General features: G+C 34.9%; 1 long non-coding RNA gene across 2 annotated transcripts; it reads right to left on the bottom strand.

Annotated features, from left to right (window-relative positions):
• Positions 1-267: 267 nt before the first annotated feature.
• Positions 268-18,186, bottom strand: LOC108715827. Of its 2 annotated transcripts, XR_001935593.2 has the most exons (8): positions 17,804-18,186; positions 16,870-16,915; positions 7,843-7,940; positions 7,240-7,282; positions 6,193-7,045; positions 3,037-3,130; positions 1,785-1,856; positions 268-1,155 (listed from the first exon to the last, which is right to left on the bottom strand). It is a non-coding gene; the product is annotated as an uncharacterized LOC108715827 (long non-coding RNA). The 2 variants fall into 2 exon arrangements; XR_001935594.2 differs by lacking the exon at positions 3,037-3,130 and having other exon boundaries at positions 17,804-18,177.
• Positions 18,187-23,436: the final 5,250 nt, after the last annotated feature.

The raw sequence follows: 23,436 nt of genomic DNA, 5'->3' as shown, positions 1-23,436 counted from the left end.
TACTTCAATATTGTGCGCTTTGATGCTTTTTCCTTTTAACTGTACCATATTCTAAAGACTAATATTAAACATCAAGTTGTTATTTGAGGATTGCAAATTGGTAGGATAGTAAGTGGAGTATAAAACATGTAACAACATGTAATGGCTTGCTAGCCTTGAACACCAATCCAAGCATATGAATCTATTTTTTATCTCCTGGTAATATTTCTTAACATTTCTTGCTTAACCCAGCTCTTTTTGAATGTTATTTAAAATAATATGCTCTGAAAAAGTTAATAAGCGTTTTTACACCGACAAGTGATGCATGCTTAAGGATACTGATATAGAACATTTGCACAATTAACACAACATCCTCGAAAAGCTCATTCTCCATTAAAATGTGGGTACATAAATCAGGGTTCACTCTATTCTGTCTTAACATATTAACTGATCGTGTTCTCTCCACATTCAAGATTCACATATTCAACATCTAAACGCAATAAGTTCCAAACTTATAAAAATATACACCATTTTTGTATCTTAATTCTTTAGACAAGTGATATATAGTACTTGAGTGCAGAATCCTATTTGATGACAAATTATTGGAATTGTGTTGCTATATTTGTGGCTACTATATTTTTTAAGCAAAGCATAACTTCTGTGATTCTAATTTGGACTCGCAAGCAAACAAACAGATTGGTAGTGGATTTACATAGACCTACCAAATAAACTGCCAATATAAAACATGTTATGTCTGTTAGTCATTTGACAAAATGAATTCTTACCTACTGCATTTGCCCAGAAATGTTTTTCTATAACAAAACACAAACTAAACAACACTAGAAACCATAGTAATTTCTGGCAGAACTGTGATACCTATGTCTGATTCTATGGTTGTATTTGTTTTACTAGTTTGGCATATTTGCTATGTATTTTCTAAAGCAGATCTTGACTGTATTCTTACACTCTTTTAATTTTTCTTGTGTTGACCTGGAATAGATATTAGTAGTTTGAAAGGCCATTTAAAAACATGTATCTGTAGAGGTTTTAGAAAATAAAATACATCTCTTGAAAGCAAATAGTGGGGAGGCAGTGTAGAAACAAAGTAACAGAATCGGATGGCTTTTCATGCAGATATTCATTCATTTGAGATGGCAGTCCAGGGAAACCTATTCCCTGAAAAGAATTGAAATAAATACACCATCAAAAGCTATTCAGTTGTGCATGCAGTATCATGTACAAGTAATTTAATGCTGCTTCCTCCTAATTGCATTTCACCCTAACTCTCTTCTCGAATTCAAGTTGATTGGCTAAGTAGGTGGCAGATCATCGTCATAAATTATACACACTTGGGTCCTCAAGACTTAAAGGATGATATTGATTAACGCTTGCTGACATTCACACAGAAGTGAGAATAATTGGTTCAGCAGATTATTGTACATTTCGTTCATTTTCTTGACACAGTGAAGGTGTGACTTATGCTTGCAAGTTTAAATTTAGCTTTTCCTCATGATAAAATGACACCTCCAAAATGATCATAATATATGCTCTGTGGTGTTGCTGACAAGCATGTGATCATTAGCTGATTAGTAAAATTAAGTGACTTGTTGTTTAAAGGATCAGTTTAACTTCAGCTGCAATATCTTAGAGGGCAATTTTCACTTCTACTAGTGCCACAAGAGATGTAAATTTCTTCTTTCTGCATTTTTTTATTCTAAAGCCTTATGAGGATATTTTTCCACTGCGGTAAAATAAGATGTATTTAAAAAAGTAATACAAAAACCAGAAAACATATTTCCTCATACCAGAGTACAGTTGTGACAGCTGGAAGATGACAGGTTTGCAAAGTCTGGAAACAGAACTGAATCTTTTATCTTCTGCAAAATAGAAAGCAAAAGGTTGTTATATGAGATGATTCTTATAGCTATTTTAGCTTTGTTTATTATGATTCGGTTATGTGACACATTCAAACTGAAGGTTCAATTGGGTGGATATTTATTTTAAGAACATGGAAGCATTCAGAATGAGTACTTGGAAAAGTGGATCATATGTAAGTTAAATAACTGTTCCTGCTTACTTACAGTAGATACTGAAATAGCAAAGTCAATACATATTAATTGGCTATAGAAGACTCTCTCTGAAGGGCTTCGGATGAGAAAGTGAAAAAATAGATATAACTATGTGAGAGGTGTGTGATTATTTTACCCCTGTGTTTGCTTTTAGTCCCTACTTTAAGGACAGTGACACAAGAGTTGGTGTTTAGTGTTTGGCTGTGGCAACAAAAATTCCTTGACATAGTCGATGCTGAGAATTGCTGTAGGGAAAACACGGGGAGGGCCTTATTTATCAAAGTCTGAATTTATTTGAGTATTTTATTTTAAAAAGTCTAAACAAACGATTGGGCCTTATGTATTATTAAAAATCGAGATTTCATCAGATCGGGGACAAACACAAAAACACTGAGTGAAAATCCGAATCGTACGATTTTTTCAGAATTTTTTTCCCTGAAACTCTTGATTTTTTCGGGCTATATCCAGAACAAACCACAGACTTCCAAAACTTTCAAATAGGATAGGGACCTCTCCCATTGACTTATACACAACCTCGGTAGGTCTGAGATGCCAGATTATTGTATTCTGACTGTTTCCATCCTCGGGAATATGAAGAATAAATCTCAAAAATGTAGAGGTTTTTTTTTCCCGCTAAAAATTTAGATTTTATAGTAATAGTATATAGTTTATAGTATAGGTTATTCCACCCATAACCCCCTTAAATTTTAACATTTTCGCGCAATGTTGTCATTTCAGTGTTTTAACTACAGCAATTCTCAGCACTTACTATGGCAAGGATTTAGGGGCAGATTCACAAAATGACCAACGCTAGCAAAAATTCCCCAGAAATCTCATCCACAGGGACATTGCCAATTCACTAACAGGCGTAGAGGACAATTCTCTAGTGAACAAGAATATTGATAGCGTTTGTTCACACCCTATCGCCAGGCGTCTTTTCACTTTCGTGAACGGTCGTCACTAAGATACAAATTTTACTGAACGTTACCTCTTTCACCCCGAGTTTACTCAGACCAGGCAAACTGATAAAACGAAGCTACATCTTCCTCAATCATGTGTCAGTGACATTGTATCCTGTATGCCTGAAATGCATTAAAGTTGTAAAAAACTCTGGTGACTTTTCTTTTTTTAAAGTGGGATTGCCTTCAAAAGTCCAAACTATTAAAGATTTAAGTGTGAGGAATTTTATAAAACTAATTTGAGGGGCATGCCACATTTGTTTAAAGGAATTGTTCAGGGTAAAAATAAAAACTAGGTAAACAGACAGTATGTGCAAAATGTTTCTAATATAGTTAGTTAGCCACAAATGTAATGTATAAAGGCTGGATGTCTAACTTAACAGAACAGAACACAACTTCCTGCTTTGCAGCTCTCTTGGTTTCCACTGGTTGATTACCAGGCAGTAACCAATCGGTGGACATGAGGGGGGCGGCATTGGTCATACAGATGAAGCCACTTGGATTTGTGAGATAAATGCGTCATGACTCATGGTTAATTGAAGAAACTGCGTTATCTAAAGTCATCTTAACTCATTTAATGCATTTAACCTTTCCATTAGCATACCAAAGCACCATTGTGAACAATGGTGAATGCTTTAATTAGATGGGATGTTGTGACGCAGTTTTCTGTGTTAAATGAGATAAATGGGATATCTGTGTTTAGTTATTCTGTGTCAAACAGACAAACCAAAGTGGCTGCATCTGTAATTGTTGCTTTTGAATCTGAGCTGCATGCTAAGGATCAATTGCAAACTCACTGAACAGTTATGTCCCATGTGACCCCCCCTTCAAGTCGCTGACTGACTTAGAGTTAGAGAGCTGAAAAGCAGGAAGTAGTTTTTTGTTCTGTTATGTAAGACATTTTTATTTGTACACTATACACTGTTCCTTTAAGGGTGGGCTCATATCTAGGGCATAAGAGGATCTACTCTTTATTATGGCTCATTGGACATGTGTTTAAAAAAGTGGCCACTTCAAGCATTTACACCAACATTACTATCAAAGACGTCCATATGAATTTTAGTACTCGCCCTATTTAAATGAACCTAAACACAAGAGTGCTAATGAAGTTTCGCTAGGCAGAAATGAACGCTAGCAATAATTTGCTATGAAATGCTCGTCCAGCCAAAGTAACGCTAATGAAAATTCGCCAGTGTTCGGCTGCTGAGACACAACTTTGCATAATAGTGTATTAGTGTAGTGGTAACAAATTTAGTCCTGGCAAAGTGGCAAGGAATATGGCAAAGCTGTCGCTGGTGAAAAATTTGCCCTTTAGTGAATTTGCCCCTTAGTGTAATTGCTCTTTATTTGCCCTGTGTGTTGATTAGGATAATGTTGTGAGCTCTAAGGAAACAAAAAAGTTTTCGAAATCCTGTTTGTGAATACAGCCTATTTAACTCTTCTCATTCTACATTTGTACTCATGAAAAACATTACTGACAGCATCAGAGAGTGAAAGCACTAGCATTCATGTCAGCCCACTTCTGGTAAGCTTCCCTTTCAGTTATATCTGAATCTATGTATTGGAAAAAATAGCACAACAGGTCTGACGTGTCATCTGCTAGGACTAGCTATGTTTGAAAGATCCTGTTATGTGTGAATCCAGTGGAATTATTTATAGGGACTGTGTTTTAAAGGGAACTATTGTGAAAATTAAAATGTAATATAAGCTTCATCGTACTGAAATAAGAAACTTTGTAAATACAATCAATTCTGTATCATTTCTGAAATAATAAAGTTTATCTTCACTATCCCTCTCTCAGCATCTGTTTCTCTTCATTCTCTCTTCATGCAGAAGATAGGTGTCAGATTTTCATTGACAGATCCAATATCTCTTAGCAGATGAATTACAGATAATTCAAATGACAAAATCTAACAAAATAAATGCCTTTGTACAAATTTAGCATGTAGAGAAAGATTTCTGGTGATTTTAATAGAGTGAGCTCTAATACATCTTGGCAAAAGGCACCCCCCTAGAAGAAACTGTATATTGGATTTATCTTGAAAAGTAACTTGAATATTGCAGAAATGTTTTAGAATTTTTAATCGATTATATTTAGAAAACTATTTAATTCAGTGTGATGAAGCGTATATTAAATTTTCATTTTCACCATAGTTCCCCTTTAAGATTAAAGGGATACTGTCATGGGAAAAAAAAATGTTTTCAAAATGAATCAGTTAATAGTGCTGCTCCAGCAGAATTCTGCACTGAAATCCATTTCTCAAAAGAGCAAACAGATTTTTTTTATATTCAATTTTGAAATCTGACATGGGGCTAGACATTTTGTCAATTTCCCAGCTGCCCCTGCTGCTGGATCAGCACTATTAACTGATTCATTTTGAAAAACATTTTTTTTCCCATGACAGTATCCCTTTAAGGTTTCAGTTCCATTAAGATGGTACAATGTCATTCACCAAGAATTATCCACCATACACTGCACAATATGAAGAATATATTATACACACTAGGGTGAAATGTGGGTTTTACATTTAATTTAACCTACTGCAAAATACTTAGCACTCCAGGGTATACTTTTATTGTAAATACTGCAGGATTTAGTACAAGCCAAAGGATGCCTCTCAATGAGGGAGCAGGCTAACTAGACAAATATAAAGGAAACCATTATTAGATACAGTATGGGGTCTGTTAACCAGAATGCTCGGGACCTGGAGTTTTCCGGATATTAGAGCTTTCCTTAATTTGGATCTTTATACCTTAAGTCTACTAGAACATCATTAAATAAACCCAATAGGCTGGTTTTGTTTGCTAAAAAGGATTAACTATATCTTAGTTGGGATCAAGTACTAGCTACTGGTTTATTGTTACAGAGAAAAATTAATAATTTAGTAATTTGGATTATTTGGATAAAATATAGACAATGGGAGATAGCCTTTCCTTATTTCACATTTTTCTAGATAAAGGGTTTGCAGATAATAGATCCCATAACTGTATAAAATGTTTCAATCACTAAGAGGTAACTGTGGCTTGCATTGGATCTTTTGTGCAAATTAATACTGATCTATGTACATATTTCATGTTTACTGTTTGTTGGATTCATAACTACACTGGTGCATTAAACAAAGAATTTTTACAATTGTCCAGAATGGCTGCTTTTTTTAATCATATGATAATCACAAAGTACTCACCTTGCAGCTAGTGATTCCAAAGAACATCATCTTTTCCAGTGCAGCTATAACACTCTGAATTATATACCTGATTCAGGTCACATAATAGAAGCTGGAAGAGAAAAAACACAAAGCAACCAACGCAGCAAAAAACGAAATGCATGCAGCTGCTTCTAGTTATTGAAGGCAGTGTCCTGAAATGGTTTCAGTATGATCTTCTGCCGACTAGGCAGATAATCCCATATGTGGCATTATGATATATTTGTAAATATATACATATTATTTGTTAATTTATAAGTGCATATGGTTAATGCAGTTTATAATTGGTATAATGTTATTAGGCTTGTCATTTAATCTGGGTGACATAGAATGTCATATACTTTGAGTAGGTTTCTTTGTTTTTAATATAATTGCACAGCTCCATGTGTTTTTCTTTCTGAAAAACCTCTATTTCATTTTACATTTTCTGGGTGCTTGTTGTTTTTACAGGCAATTCCTTAGAACTAGAAAACGCCTTAACTATAAAGGCTAATTAACTTCTGCCTTGCTTATATTGTGATAATACTAGGGTTTAGTCTTTTCTCATCATTAACCTTTAAGGATGTCTACATATCAAAACTGCAGTAAAATTACATATTTATAACATCTTAAGGGATCCCAGGTAAGCTATGAGGATACTGGCTCATAACATGAGGCTCGTCATGATCAAAGTTGCCCTTGGGAACCTACAGTGTGAAATGCCTGCACTAAATAATATAAAGAATGGTGGATGCACACCTACTGTCTTCTCTGGAGGTCTTGTATGGATAAGTACCAGGACTCTCTTGCAGCTCTGTGTATGCAATCTTACCAGTGCTTGGTGCTCACTTCTGCACTATAAGAAATAATGTACTTTTTTGCATCACTATCCAAGATAATTTACACAAATCAGTTAATCCCAATATACAATGCATTTTCAAAAATATATTCATGCACAGAGAGGTCCCACATACAAAACTGAAAATTAATAGCTGAAACGTATGAGATGCCAATGTGTAGATATAAAAATTCTCAAAACATGCCACTTACCATCCTGTTGAAGGCCTCATTCGCTTCATATTAAATATAATTCCTGTTAAACAAATAAATGGGCTACTTTCAGCATCATTTTTAATTCCATTTTCTAAATATACCTTCTGAATTCTCCACTGAATAAAATGACCTTTTCTACAATGAGTATGCATGACATTAAACAACTCTATTTTCATGGTTACAACTGGAGCTAAAGGCACATTTCTGCCTTTCTTTTTTACTTGACTTACAAGAAAGCAGTTTAAAATTTGTATTCAGAATTTAGGGCATGGTTCAAGGTTTCCCTAGAAGGATATTAAGCCATATTTGTTATAGTCACTCAGTGGAGAAAAAGACATTAGTTAAAGCCTTCTTTTAGCAAATATAGTACCGAGTTTTTTTACAGTGTTTTACTGACCCAAAATGGCCAAATGTCATTACCGCATATGAGGTCAATATGTTAAAATAAAACAACTAAATAGTTTGCTAAAAATGTAGAATATCCAAGTCCTCTTTTCAACATCTCTTCCAAAACACAAAAACAAATTCATCACATAACCAAAAATTATGCCCTTGTCTGACATACAATTACCATGTCGCATTGTATTTGGTGTGACCCACCTCATGTTTATCCATTGTAGAAAAGTGTTGGCAAGATGATATTTAAAAGCTCAGTAAAAAAATGTTCATCATGGTTCATCATATCCAATTCAAACAATCTACAAATAAAAATGGAACCTGGTTAAAAACAAAATCACCCACGCAAACATACAATTGAGGGAGGAAAGTGCAAAATATGGGTCTAATGCTGAAGTTTTAAAGGAGGGAGAGCTTACTATATGAGCAGTTATTAGCAAGTCATTTAGAAAGAACTGGCAAGTCCTTTAGAGAGAATTGATTGGAATCTGAGTCAGAAGATTAATGGTGTCCTCCTATATTTTGTATATTTCATGGCAAATTAACTTTGAAAATTCTTAGTAAATGAAGATCCTGCTGAACAGTGGTTAACAATTATAGTTACAACATGGTCATTATGATTGTCATACAACTTTCATATTTATTTTATCACGCATCTTTGTCTTTTTTTGCCACCTGTATATACAAGACAAGCCTTGTGTGCTAAATATAAACATTGATGGTTATTGATCATAACCCCATATTAAAACGTGAGATTAAGAAGGAGTTGTCTGAAGAGGGAATATATGCATATACATTTTTCAGAATTTAAAACCAAAGGCTCTAAATACATCCCTATCATCAACTTTTCAAAAGCATATTTTGGACCAAGAAGAAGAGGTGTGAGGGAGGCCATTTATGCCAAACTGGAAAAACCATCCCTGAACAGAGGAGGGGTCCTGCAACACCACTTGTCATCAACATACAATGCCACTTTTATATTCTTACCTTAACAGTTTCACAACAATTCCCAATTCAAGGCATGTACATTGAAAAATTAGCACCTGTCACAATGAGAATCATGGAACCATTGTGAATGGATCACAGTCAATTATTTGTTCCTATTCAAGTGTTACCCCATTCCAAAACAGACCAAAGACTGTGATTTTCAGCTGACAAAGGACTAAATTTAGAACCATTGTAATGGGATGTCTATGAATTATGGTCTTAAATGCCAGGGAATTCCCTATCACTCCATTTGGATGAGCAGTAAAACATTTCAAGAACACTCAGAAAGTCCAGTTGCTTTAGACTTATTTTTACTAGATACTGGATACCATGAATGCAAATCTGTTTAGACAGATTAAAAGTTTCAGTGTACTAAATGTTCACTACTTAACCATTTTCAGCCTGCATGCATAATATAGATTTATAATTGCAATGTACAATGTGTACCATTTAGGGCAATTATTTTAATGTACATTTACATTCAAAGCATTTTAAATGGCACATACAGCAGCATAGGTTCTACAGTGTTAACACAGAATGATATCTGCGTAATTATGAAACACTGTGCCATTCATTTACTATTCACTAGTGCAGAAAGCACCAGTCAGGCATTTGCTTCATAATGGAACATGCGTTAGACCAATTAAAGGTATTTACTTATTGGTCACTCTGGATTACTGCACTGTGACAAATTTGCACTCATGTTAGTAAATGAGATTATTAGACCTGTTATATTATGATCAATCAAAGGAAAGCTAAATTGCATGGATGACTATAAGTAAAGCCTGAATGCTGCAAAAACATCATTACTGATTTATACTTATCACCATGGAGCATACAGAAATGAGTTGACAAAGGTTTTAGTTTAAAGTAAGATAAAGAGAAAACAGGGTGACCTGATTAGGTGGCCATACAGTGGACAGGCTCACACAGTATCTGACTGACGAGTTTGTGTTCTAAAAACACAAATACCCTAACAGGAGCCATGTACAGTATGATTACCTCCCTATTGATCTGCTCTATCAGACTAAGACCAGATGATTGAAAAACAGAAAGCAGCCACGTTTTTTCAGCTTCATTGCCTCATCTGCCAATATACCATGCACTAGCCTGCATGGTGGATTGGTAGATTGCATTTCCAATATACTGATATCCATAGTAATCAAGCCAGCATATACAAACCATACAAGTGCACTTTGTATGGTTTTATCAGAATGTGTACAGCCATCTTAAGGGGTATGCCATATGTTTTATTCTTTGCCTGCACCTGTTTCATTAACTAAGAAAATATATATATATATATATATATATATATATATATACACACACACACACACACACACACAGGTATGGGATCTGTTATCCAGAATGCTTACGACATGGGTTTTCCAGAAAATGGATCTTTCTGTAATTTGGATCTTCATACCTTAAAACTACTAGAAAATCATGTAAACATTAAATAAACCCAATAGGCTGGTTTTGCTTCCAATAAGTATTAATTATATCTTAGTTTGGATCAAGTACAAGGTACTGTTTTATTATTACAAGAAAATCATTTTTTAAAGTTCTGATTTTTTGCATAAAATGGAGTCAGTGGAAGATGGCTTTTCTGTAATTGAAAGCTTTCTGGATAATGGGTTTCCAGATAACAGATCCCATAGCTATAAATACATATATATATATATATATATATATATATATATATATATATATATACTGTATATGAATATTTTGTTTATAGAGCTGGTCTGATCTACTATTTCAAAACTATTATATTACTCTTTCAATAATTCAATATATATATTTTCAATGTTCAGTAATGAAAGCACATAGTAACTAATAAGTTACATCCCTTTAAGGTGAGTGAATATAAATTGAATAAAATAGCCAACATTCTAAAAAAATTGTATTGGTTAAACATAATGATACACCTTACTGTTTTAAGAGAAAAGGTTTTATACTAAAAACCAATAAAGAAGATGACAGCTTATCTCATTACAGGAGTACTGTGTCAGTATTCAATAATATAGACGTTATGCAGTCAATGAGCCAAGTTTGGAACAGCTCATGTGCTTCATTGCTGGTTGATTTGAAAGCTAGGTGGCAACTACCTTTCATTGTAAATAAACTATCCATGGTTTGCTGAGCTTAAGTGGAACCTGTATAGTAGTCATCACTTTCATCCTCAAATTAATCTGGTTTTCTGTCTCCTATTTTCTTACTACGGTACAAATTTTGATTTGGTATACATTAAAGGAACAGTTCAGAGTAAAAATAAAAACTGGGTAAATAGATAGGCTGTGTAAAATAAAAAAAATGTTTAATGTCTCATATAGTTAGCAAATAAAAAATGTAATGTATAAAGGCTGGAGTGACTGGATGTTCAGCATAATAGCCAGAACACTACTTCCTGTTTTACAGCTTTCTAACTCTGCGTTAGTCAGCGACTATAAAGGGGGCCACATTGCCTTTGATCCTCAGCATTCAGGCTAGATTCAAAAGCAAATGTTTATGACCCAAAAGTCACTGATTGGTTATTGACTAGTAACCAACGCAGTAAATTGTGTTCTGGCTAATATGTTTCACATCCAGTCACTCGAGACTTTATACATTTATACATTACAGTTTTAGCTAACTAACTATATTAGAAACATGTTTTATTTTGCAAAGCCTATCTCTTTACCCAGTTTTTATTTTTACATTGAACAATTCCTTAAAATGACAATTTTTGTGACTGACTGAAGAGCCAAGTCTACTTATTGCCCAGGGTTTTGCAGAAACATATTATTGCACCAATTACTTACACTGCCTATGAGATACAGAAATGTATCAAAACAAATGTCAGAATCATTATCTATAACTGGGATGTCATAACAGAGGACTTCTAGTACACGTTCAACCTAATTTCCCATCATCCTTTGCCATTTAGTATTTCAGAAGCGTAGCATCTGCTAGGCATTGGCTAAACCTGTAATGTGATATAAATTTGGGTTCAATACAAAACTGTAACAAAGGTCTTACTTACAACTTAAGAGGAAGCTATACAAAAGACAAGGGTATGTCTTAAGCAATAAACCAGTAGTCAGCACAGCTTCTTCACTAAATGCCACAGAATTGAACAGGACCAGGATCGGTTAATTAAAACTTGCTTTATTTACAAACAAGGCATGTTAAAATAAAATGTGTCCTTGTTTGTGGTTATTTTTTTTTTTAACAACTGTTTTTATTTATTTTTCAGAGAACAAAACAAAATCAAATAGAGCAAGAAAATAATCTAATAGGAATTTGGAGGAGCACAGAAATTGTTTGTGGTTATTTGAACTAATGCAATCGAATTCAGTGGCTTCTTGAGCAATGAATCAACAATGTGATACACATGTTGATGCACATACATATGTATGATGCACATTTTTCATAAACAATAAATGGCCCTTAGTCATGCTATTCATTCTATCCAAAGCTTAGTCATGTCACTTGTGTAACATGACTCACTGAAACCTGTATATTATATAGGGAAAAATATCCCCTCTATTGTAAAATAAATGAATGTTTGAATTCTCCAAAGAGTTCCATGACCGCATACAAGCCCAATGTTAAAGGCAGTATTGGCTTCTAATATCCACACATTTTTCAACAGGGGTACATTATTTTCTACAATATATGATTTTGTGTGGCACAAGTGACACTGTCAAGAAATGGTGAGAACTGTGACACAAATATCTTTACACAGAGCCAATTATTATTATTATTATAACCAATAACATCACTAAGCCCCATTTATAAGGATGTATTGTACAGGATAGTTATGACTTTCCCGTATTCAAATAAGTCAAAGGGATTGTTCACCTTTGAATGAAGTTTTATTGTGATATAGAGAGTGCTATTCTGAGACAATTTGCAACTGGTTTCCATTTTTTATTATTTCTAGTTTTTGAGTTATTTAGCTTTTTATTCAGCAGTTCTCCAGTTTACATTTTTAGCAATTTAGTCGCTAGGGTCCAAACTACCCTAGCCATCATGTACTAAATTGAATCAGAGACTGTACAATGAATAGGAGAGGGCCTGAATAGAAAGTAATAAAAAGCAATAAAAATAAATGTGCAGCCTTACAAAGGATGTGTTTTTAGATGGGGTCAGTGACCCCCTTTTGAAAACTGGAAAGAGTCAGAAGAAAAAGGAAAATAATTAAAAAAAAAAAAAATAATTAAGACCAGCAGAAAAGTTGCTTAGAAATGACCATTCCATTACATACTAAAAGTTAACTTAAAAGTGGACCACCCCTTTAAGTGCCCCCACCATAAAATGAAATACAAGCCTATTTCAAGACAAATTGATGTTCTTTGGGTTGTGACTACTAGGTAGTACATTATTCCCTAGATAAAAAAAAAATATTTTGATCAAATGCTTAAATGTGGACTGGCCATACATCTGGATCTTGAATGAACACATACATAAGATGCTTTTCGAAGCAAAAGTTAGAAGAGCGCATATAAAATTAAGTCATTTTGCTGAAAAGATTAATGAGGGCAGTGTATAGAAATAAAAGAATGCAGGGAGATGGAAAAACATGGAGAATGAACATATAGAGAACCTCTCTGTGTGGTTTCAAGGACCAATTAAAACTTTGCAAAACAGTGAATTAGTTAGTGGTTTATTTATTTTTAATATGTGTCCACATTCCTCTCTTCATCATTTGTACTTAACTCTATATTCATAGCTACCCTCTTTGCCCCTTGTATCAGTTATCTGTTGTTTCTTTGCATGTAATCTGTATGTTCGATATACACCCATCTATTGTACAGTTATACTGGTCTACAGATTATGTTCGAGATAAATATGTGTTAATAATAATAAACTAAATCATATCTTCTCTTTCTTTCTAATTTCTGCTATAGTTTTTGACTCCATAGAATCGTTGTCTGCATTGATTTGCTCATTTATCGCTCTTTTTCTCTTTTTATAACCACTTAAACAAATGGTACTAGAGCACAAGAACTAAGTAACTAAGAGATGACTGTCTAAAAAAAAATATCTTAAGAGAATCCAAAGAAGAAAATAATTCAAGGTATAAAATCATGTACCAGTCTACAACTCACTTTCCTAAAGAAAAAGACAATGAACCAGATTCAATATGAAAAACTCTCCCAATTCACTTCAAGATTTCCCCAAAGAGTTTTCACATGTTAAATAATAACATGAATATTCTCATTGAATTTAATGTGCCCAATAGGTCTTCCTCTGTTGCCTAAATATATATTTTAAACAGTATGTTAAATCTGACACACACTGAAAAATTGCTTTAACAGGAAGAAATTTTGGACTGAAAATCACCAAAATGTCATTGTCAGACATTTCTCATTCAGGTCTATGGAAGGCAACATGGGGTTTATCTCTCAAGAGCACCAGCTGAAAAGTGCTCAGTGTGCCATCCACAAGCATTTTTTATGGTTTTTGCAAACAGGTGCCTTTTATTAATAATTGAAAGAAATTCAAACTTCCATAATGCAAGACATTAGCATTCAGATGGATAATGGAAAGGCCTTGTGCAATTATAGTTTATAGGAAAAAAAAAAGAATTAAAAGTAAAAACTGAATCAAATGGTTTTACAAGTACCCTTGGAAAACATTAGATAAATATAAACACATTATCATGACTGTTTCATAATTATTATGGTCTATTCATTCGATTTTAAAATGGCTTTTGAAATGGAAACAGCCGCTTGAAAGCATGTATCAGTTTACAAAAATATAAAAATGCAATTTTAAAAGTGCTACTGCTGTTCACTTTGGATCAAAAGTCAGTTATTTACTTATGGCTTGGATTTCTACTCAAATTTGTGAATAAAGTCAGAAGTCAAGACTTTCTACAGTATAGAAACTCACGATTTGAGCAGTATATATTTCTTTCTCATTCCCAACTTAAATAAAGATAAGAAATATTCAAAGGAAGAAAAATGCTTTTCCATAGTGAGAAAAGAGTGAATCAGCAGGTAAAGTAATGCTACAGAACATTAGAAATAAGACACCTTAGCTAGTGGCTCCATAGGGAGATGGAATACATCCTGCACTATGATATATTTAGTTTTGAGGCCCAATTTAAGTGGCACTACAAAAATAGCTTCATTAAAATTAGGATGCATCAGTGAACATTTCTCCTGCATCTTGTATGCATCTGAACTGAATACATTTAAAAATATAAACCAGCACATCATTATAAATAGCAAATCCCTTTTAATTGTTGCTTACAAATGCAGAATTCTCTTTATTATACCAAGCCAATGCTGTAACTACCAATCAGTTGTGCATTCTTATGTTAGCATTATTAAAGTGTTCTACCCTTAGGCATATTAGAAGACCAATTAAAACCCATGCTGAACTTAAAAGGAATACAATATAATTAACAAACGCAGCTGGAGCAGTCATTTCTATCTGAGATATCAGCTGAAACTAGAATTTGGTGATAGAGGGAGGATGAAAATAAATTAAAATTGATTTGTAGCTTTAACTAAATCACTTCTATCCAAGAAGAAAACAACTCACTAGTTTATAGAGTGTAATGCAAATGCTTTATATGGCTTTTCTAAGGTGTTGATGCAGTGATATACAATTTTTGCATAGTACTGGTTTTATGCAGCTGTCAAATATCTAGAGCAGATAGCTCCGCAAATCTTCTACTCCCATGAGATTGTAGGACAATTTGATACACATTTGTGCCAAATCAAAATGGAATAGGTAAATAAACTTTAGACTTATAATGAAATAAAAAGATTGCAATATAAAACATTAACCCTTTTCGCTCACAAGCAATGATGAGCCAATAACGGGTTAAATACATTGCTCATAAAAGCATGTACTATACAGTGCACTGGTCACCATCTGTAGTTTGCAGAGAATTAAAGTCTGCTTTTAACTGCCCATCAATCATGAGTTCTACAGGTCACTGTGTATAGTAACATTTCATTATGGGTAATTACAAATCTCTTATATCTTAATGCAGAGCTGAACAAGTGCAAAGTCACAAATGCCCTGTTTTTTTATGACAAAATGCACAAGTGAGTGAAATATGAAAGGTCATCAATCATGTTACAAGTAAAATGTAAAACACAAAAGAGAAAAACCATGCAGTTCCATTGTCTTATGTCTTCACATCTTAACCTTAGAAATGCATTCACATATACATTCAATACAAGATCACAGATAGATGGCTAGATAAAAGTTATCCGATTTCCATTAGTAATGAGTACAGGCGTAGGATCTGTTATCTAGAAACCTATTATCTAAAAAAACTCTTGAAATATGGCAATACCAATTTGTCATAGTGTCTTATTTAAACAAAAAGTTCTTTATTATTTGTACAGTTATGGGATCAGCTATCTGGGATGCATTGGACCTGGGGTGTTTCTGAACAGGGTTTTTCCATAATATAGATCACCATACTTTGTCTACTAAAAATCATTAAACCCAATAGGACTGTTTTGCCACCAATATGAATGCATGCAGCTTAGTTACCATCAACTACAAGGTACTATTTTATTATTACAGAGAAAAAGGAAATAATTTCTAAAAATTAGAACTATTGATTAAAATGGACTCTATGAAAGAAGGCCTTCCCGTTATTCAGGTCTTTCAAGATTTTAGGTTTCCAGATAAGAGATCCCATATTGTAGTAATAAAACAGCACATTTTACTAGATGTTGACTGGCTGGCATAAATGTATACTATTATCCAAAAATTGCATTTCTTAAATGCTTTATTATTGGCGATAAGGCATGGTGCACCATATTGCGGAAATACCCCTTATCAGTAAAACTCCTATTATGCCAGATAAAATATACTATACCTGCACCTGTAAATAATGCCTAAAAATATATATAAGGGTATGCAAGATAATGCTACATTCTACAGTTATATAGGCGTATTTATACTTATCATTGTTATAAAATGCGACATTATCTTTATAAAATCATGTGCAGTTCCGAATGATAAATCATCGCTCCTATCCAGTGTAATAGGATCTCATTAAATTTGGTGTGCTGCCTCAGTGTATTGCTCTCAGCTATTGCCTTTATCCTTGCTTGTAAGAGAAAATGGTGGTGTACGGTTACACACAACAAAAAATACTTAGAGATAATGAGTTTCTCTCTGCATTAACCACTTGGCTGCTGGATGCAGCTAGCATGTCTTGCACCAGGGGTCTTTGAGCAGAAAAAGTAGATAATCTTGGAAAAGAAAAGTCATATTTACCTGCCCAATTTATGCATGATAAAACTGGAGGAAGCCAGGGTAAATTCTGTAAGGGAGGGAAAAAGATCCCTACAATGAAATGGGCTATTTCTGATAACATAAACATTTTTTTATTGAATAAAATATAGATAACTCTTTGGTGTCTGCCTCTAAGAATATGTATTCCATTCATTTGCTTCTTATATAACAAAACAATTCTGAATACGGTGTATTCTGGTAAGTAGAGCAATATTATAACATAGAGATGTATATTACATTATGACTAGCTGCATAGAAAGATAATGATGGTGGGGAGAGATTAAATGCAAGAATGGACACAAAAAAAGGTATAGATTTATTGAATGTAAACTATACAAAAAAGCAAAAGCCTATATTTTTTCTTTATCTATAAAGGGAAATTCACATGATCCATGTGCTCAGCATGCAGTGCCAATCCAGATGTATCTGATAATGTTGAACCATATTCTGCAAAAGAATCTTAATGAGAGGGGAAATTGTTTGATGGCATAAAAATGATGTTATATATATTAGTATTAATAAAGACAAGTAGAATTGTGCATTGAAGGCTATTCCCCCAATGAAAACATATTATAAGGCACACTTATTCCAGGAGCATGTACTCTCGATGTAAATTCATCACAAATAGTATTGCTGTGTGCCAGAAACAAGGTGAATAATATTTTTAGGAGCACGAATGGATTTGACTGCTTCCTATTATTTAGGCTTAAAAATAGAATAGGCAGGTGGGGAGTGACTTATAAAAAGTGTATATAACAAACTCACAAAGGCAATCCAGAACAAATGTCTACCAGTAATAAAACACTAATAAAATGTATGTATACACACACTATATATATGCTACATAGGGGATGACTTTCTAAATCAATTAACGTATTTTTTAGCTGAGATCACTATGAAATGAATGAAAGGTTACCTGATTTTGGCAAGTCTTCCCACATTTGAAGAGAAGGCAGCCACCAAGCGTATGTTCTCTGGTCAAATACCCAGCTCCTTCCTTTGTGCTTTAGCTTCGCTCTCAAGGAAAAAAAAAATAGATGAGAGATTTTGTCTGTCAATCTCCTCCCACTTTTCAGTAAACGGATCTCCATATAAGCACTGCCCGTACAGAAAGGAGAACGGATGGGGGGTGAAAGAAATCTGCTGCAGATACTATTAAATTTTAATGCTAGAATATATCCAAGTCACCTTCGCGAGAGGCGATCTATAAAATCGTTTGTACTTAGCAAAGAGTAGCTTCAGCTTTGCGGCTGTGGCGTGTGCCGAACAGAATGCTCTGCTTCGCAGAGATGTACTGCAGGTCATTGCCTGACAATCCAGAGTAATTAGTGCCTATGTGAATAAAGGGGGACCACTGAAAGGCTTTGAATAATCAACCCATCTGTACTTTGTTGAATGGGCTGTGTCGAAAACCAGCTGCTTGCTTATTCAACAAAGAATGTGTGTGTCTATTATTCACCTTCTGCTGGAGCCTACAGTTAAGTGCCATCTGTGCTTCCATAGCAACATGGCTTGTACATGGTAGGAATAGTAGGGATGTAGTTTTCTTTAAAATAATTTTTTTTAAATAAAGGCTATTAGGCTTTTTCTCAAACCCATCTGTGGGTAACTTTTCATTAACAATCATTACAGCTCCAGTAAACTGCAAGAGTCAGCCATGCATCACTTATTAACAGTACGCACATTTCAACAGCTAGGGGAGATGCAAGTCTCTGATGTGCACAGACCTCCAGCTGTTAAGGACACACTTAGGGAATGCTGGGAGTTGTAGTTTCCTGGCCTAACACAATTCCTTTAAAAACATTTTTTTTAATCAGCTTGACAGCAGCTATAAGAATAAAACAGAAAAGGTCCTCAGAAATGCAGTCATTATTGTTGCGTTCCATATTCTCCACTATTAAATATAGATTTTTTGCTATAAAATATCTATTTTAACTAATGTTATTTAACGATACACCAACAGTAGTTACGATAAAAAACAACATTTGTTCTGCGTTTCCATTTTGAGGGATTAAAAGCATTATACAATTTGTTGCCAACTAAAAAAAAAACTGCCAAGGTGAACATAACCTAAAGATCTATTCACAATGCACTACTGAGCGCCACAAGGCCTAAGGCCACAAGATGTTTTTTCTCAAGCTGACAGAGGGGTTTCTGCCTTTTGTAGCTTAAACACAAAAGCTACATTCTTGCCTTTGGGAGTTAATTCTCTTCTGACAATGTCACCTATGTGATCGCTGATTCTGTTTTGTCGTGGGAAAAAAAAAATGTACACTTTTGCCTACTAAATAGATTCTCATATCAACAGTAGTCTGTGGGAGTAATACCATGTGGCATTATAGATTCTATGTAGACATCATGCACATTATCGGTTTAATTCTATTGGCAATGTCAGCAGTTGGACCATTCTTGACAGTCAATGTATTAATGTGACTGACGCATGGGCCCAGGTATGTGAACCAACTCTTAATATCAGGAGTTGTTGGATGCTGCAGCTTTGGTCTGTTGCGTTCAAAATCAAATGCAAATTGTTTTGCGGACTGCATAAAAATCACATACAGTTGTATAATGTGACTGCACATCAAGTTCTTGAATCCTTTTATAAGCAGTTTTTGGATGGACAGTTATTAAGTCAGAACAGAGAAGCATTTTCTTTGCACTATTTATCTTATTTTTTAGTATGCTACAGTCTTCTGACCTAGAAAATGGTAGAAGCAAAAGATATAATTTTTTTCCAACTAAGTGAAGGAGTTTGTATTTCTTATAAGCTTATAAATGTAGTTTCATAGTTATACATAGCATGATAGAAAATGAACACACATCAACAAACAGCACTATGCAATTATGGATACAATACAGAGATGCAGAGGTAAGAAATACAAAGTGCAAGAAATGGGCTCAGTTCTAAATGCAGCTGAATGCAGCTGAATGCAGTTTGCCTGTTTTGGCTGAGATACACTGATATATAAAGGTAAGAAAAAAATCAGGGACCATAAGGTGCAGGAGAGCTTTGTTCACCAACTCACTGCTTCTCTTTGTTCTGTACCTTGCACTAGGAACACACGCGTGCGGATGGGACATAAGGGGCAAAGTTTTGCACACAATAGGGGTCCATCATTTGTGGCCACAGAATTAAATATGAGACAGACAGTACCCAACCTTAGTATGTATATATATTTTATATAAAAAGTTTTACTGTTTTACCAACAATCACTTGCTGCAGTAAATGGGACACTTGTCATATAAGGTTTTATTTATATTATTTCATTGCCCATACTGGAAGAGTTGTGTGCTGTCTATATCTCCAACTGAGCACCTTGGTTGTATTGATGTGCAGGTTGAAAAAAGTCAACCCTTACCCGACCCTAACCCGGCAAGCCTCGGTATTTATAGACCAGAGTCTGACCCGCCCCCATCTTAAGTCATGGAAGGAGCAGCGCATGAAGGTGAGAATCTATAAAAAGCAAGTACTGGAGGCTGAAGAGGGGCATAGTAGTTTCACTGACCGGGTGGGTGCATGGTGAAGTTCAGCCCAAACCCGACCACAGCTCGTGAAAGTTGTGTAGAAGTTGGAACAACCCCCCCGACCCACGAGTCCTGCAGGTTTCAAGCCAGCTTGCACCGTAAGATGAGAACAAAAATGGCAAAGGTAACAATAATGAAGCCTAAACAGCAGTGTGGGAGTGGGCTGTGCAAGGCCGAAACAAATTGAAGTCAATGCGTGCGACTATTTTGTCCAAATGCATTAGTCAATGGGCATCCGAATAATTTTGATGCGTGTCAATTTTATGCGTGTGTCAATTTTGAAACATGCCAATTTTTGTTTTGGCGGATTTTTTGACGCAGATTCGCAAATGTTTTCACAGACGGCAAAACGCAGAAATTTGCATCAAATTTGTGCCTGGCAAATTTATTCGCCCATCACTAGCTACTACCACTGGGGCCCCCCGCTACCCGCCCACTCACTAACCCACTGTCAGCCCCTCCCCCACTGCAAGCACACTTTATACTTATTTCACTGCACTTAGGGAAGAAAGGGTAGTGGGGTAAAGACAATATTGCAAGTGGGGATCAGGTCTGGGTCAACAGAGAACATCAGGTTGATATGCATATATATATACACATCAATGTATACATCATATATATGCAGAGTGTCTATCTGTTGGTGAATGTGTTAACCTGGAAACCCTCAGCAGTATTGTTGGAAGGCACACAAACATCTCAAATGCATGGTCTCCTCATCCACTGGGTACCAAGGGTTATACCTCAGGGAGTCCTATTAGGAATAAAAATATAACTACAGCAATAACATGGCAGAATATAGCAATAACAGAAGATGTTATAGGATTTGCAGGATACAAATCCAATAGAACAAAACAATGCCTTCCAGTCAGCTCTACAGTGCTGCACAAGTAAGCGCTGTATAAATAAAAATATACATACATCATACAAAGGATTTGTTTCTAATTGCGGGGATTTATTCTAGAGCTATACACCAATTTGCATATTATACTGATTCTGCACACTTATTTTGTGTGTGTAGGCACTTTATGTTGCACCAGTTTATCAATAGCTAATTAAAGGGCATCTAGGTGCCCATTCATGCCACGTCCGTGTCGCCTCAAACCTCACAGGCACAAGTTGCACTTATTTGCCAAAGGTGTACTAACCAACACAAGTATTTACCGTCCAGTACTTGATGCAACAGGCTAGCCTGGGCAGCTTTTGAAACCATAACACTTTTTTGTTTGTATAACATTTGTGTCCAATATCAATTATTGCATACACGAATGGTTACATTGTATATGCAAAAAGTTCCATAGATAAATATTTGCACACTATTCTGTAAATGCAAAATATAGCTTGCCATGGAGAAGATGCCATTTTTGTATTGCAAAAGTCATTTTGTTACATTCCATCTGTCAGCTGTGAACATGTTAACGTTATAAGATCAGGAATGTTAACGATACCTGCATTTTATGTACCATAAATCAGATCATTATAATATCAGTGTAAGTTACTTTATAGATTGGTTGAATTTAATGAGCCAGTTCCTCTAGCTTTTCCAGTCTGTAATCTTTCAAGACTGCAGAAATATATTCATCCAAAGAAGAACCATACTTTTTTAGTTTAACTCCAACATTATGGATTCACATAGAATATCAGGGAAGGCTCCAAGGCCTTTATCCAGTATGTACAGCTTACAAGAGACGAGACAAAGAGAGGTAATATGATAGAAACACTCACAAGGGAATACAAAGAATTAAGATATAAAGAATTTTCTGGCAGTGGAACATAGCATGAAACTGAAAGGTAATATAAGGAAATGCTATTGTATAGAATGGGTGATAAATACAGCACATTAATATAGCCTTCCTGCAGATGTGGTGGAGTCTAACATTATTTTAGTCATCAGATGACTCTATTATTCATGAGCTTTATTTTCAGGGGTGGGGGCACAAGACAGATGGTGAAGTAAATAAGATCCTTATGTAATTTGTGAGAATCTATAGGGCGCATTTAACTATGCTGTGCTAAAATGACTGCAAGCAAAAATGCCATTCATAAAAGGTACTTGTGCCCATACATGTTCTTTGCAGTGAAAATGGCAAGTTTTCAAGCATGGGAACCCTGAAATTACAAGTTTGGACAAGGAGGTATATCCAGGGTTAAGGAGAAAGACTCAACCCATTATCAATATATTAAGGGAAATTAAGACATTTTGTGCATTAAGCTACTAAAAAAATGCCATCAGCTTTAAACAAAACAGGGATTGTTTGTCCAATTATTGCAATATATTTAAGATGGCCAACTACATAAAAGTCATCCCTGGTATGGCCAGTCCTACACTCACATTCTCTGATTCTGATTAAGAATTGTACTACTTCATTATACATTTTACCCAGGGACTAAGTTTTACCTGCAACTTGCTTGTTGTTCAAGGTTAAAACTCTCAAAATTGGTTGTTGTTTTATTGGCCACCACTGGGAGCTACAACATGGATACATATCCAGTGTATAACCAGGGTTCCACTAGCAGTATGCCTCAATAGGTACTTATTAATTTCGCCAAGCAAATTGCAATTGCCATTAATAAAGTTGCACGTATAAGTATGTCAGAAGTGGTGCCCTCCCCACTCTGCAAAAGTTAGCCACATTTATTAAAACACACAGGGGCACATTTACTAAGGGTCGAATAGCGAGGGTTAATTAACCCTCGATATTCGACCATCAAAGTAAAATCCTTCGACTTTGAATATTTACCGCAAATACTTCGATCGAACGATTAAATCCTTCGAATCGAATGATTGAACAATGTTCCTTGGATCAAAAAAAACATAGAAAGCTTATGGGGAAGGTCCCCATAGGCTAAAATTGATGCCCGGTAGGTTTAAAGTGCCGAAGTAGGTAGTCGAAGTTTTTTTTTAAGAGACAGTACTTCAACTATCGAATAGTCGAACGATTTTTAGTTTGAGTTGTTCAATTCGAAGTCAAAGTCGTAGTCGAAGGTCGAGGTAGCCTATTTGATGGTCGAAGTACCCAAAAAAAA

The sequence above is a fragment of the Xenopus laevis genome, chromosome 1L (genome assembly GCF_017654675.1).
Source record: "Xenopus laevis strain J_2021 chromosome 1L, Xenopus_laevis_v10.1, whole genome shotgun sequence".
Taxonomy (NCBI): domain Eukaryota; kingdom Metazoa; phylum Chordata; class Amphibia; order Anura; family Pipidae; genus Xenopus; species Xenopus laevis.
This window is presented reverse-complemented; position numbering and strand designations above follow the sequence as displayed.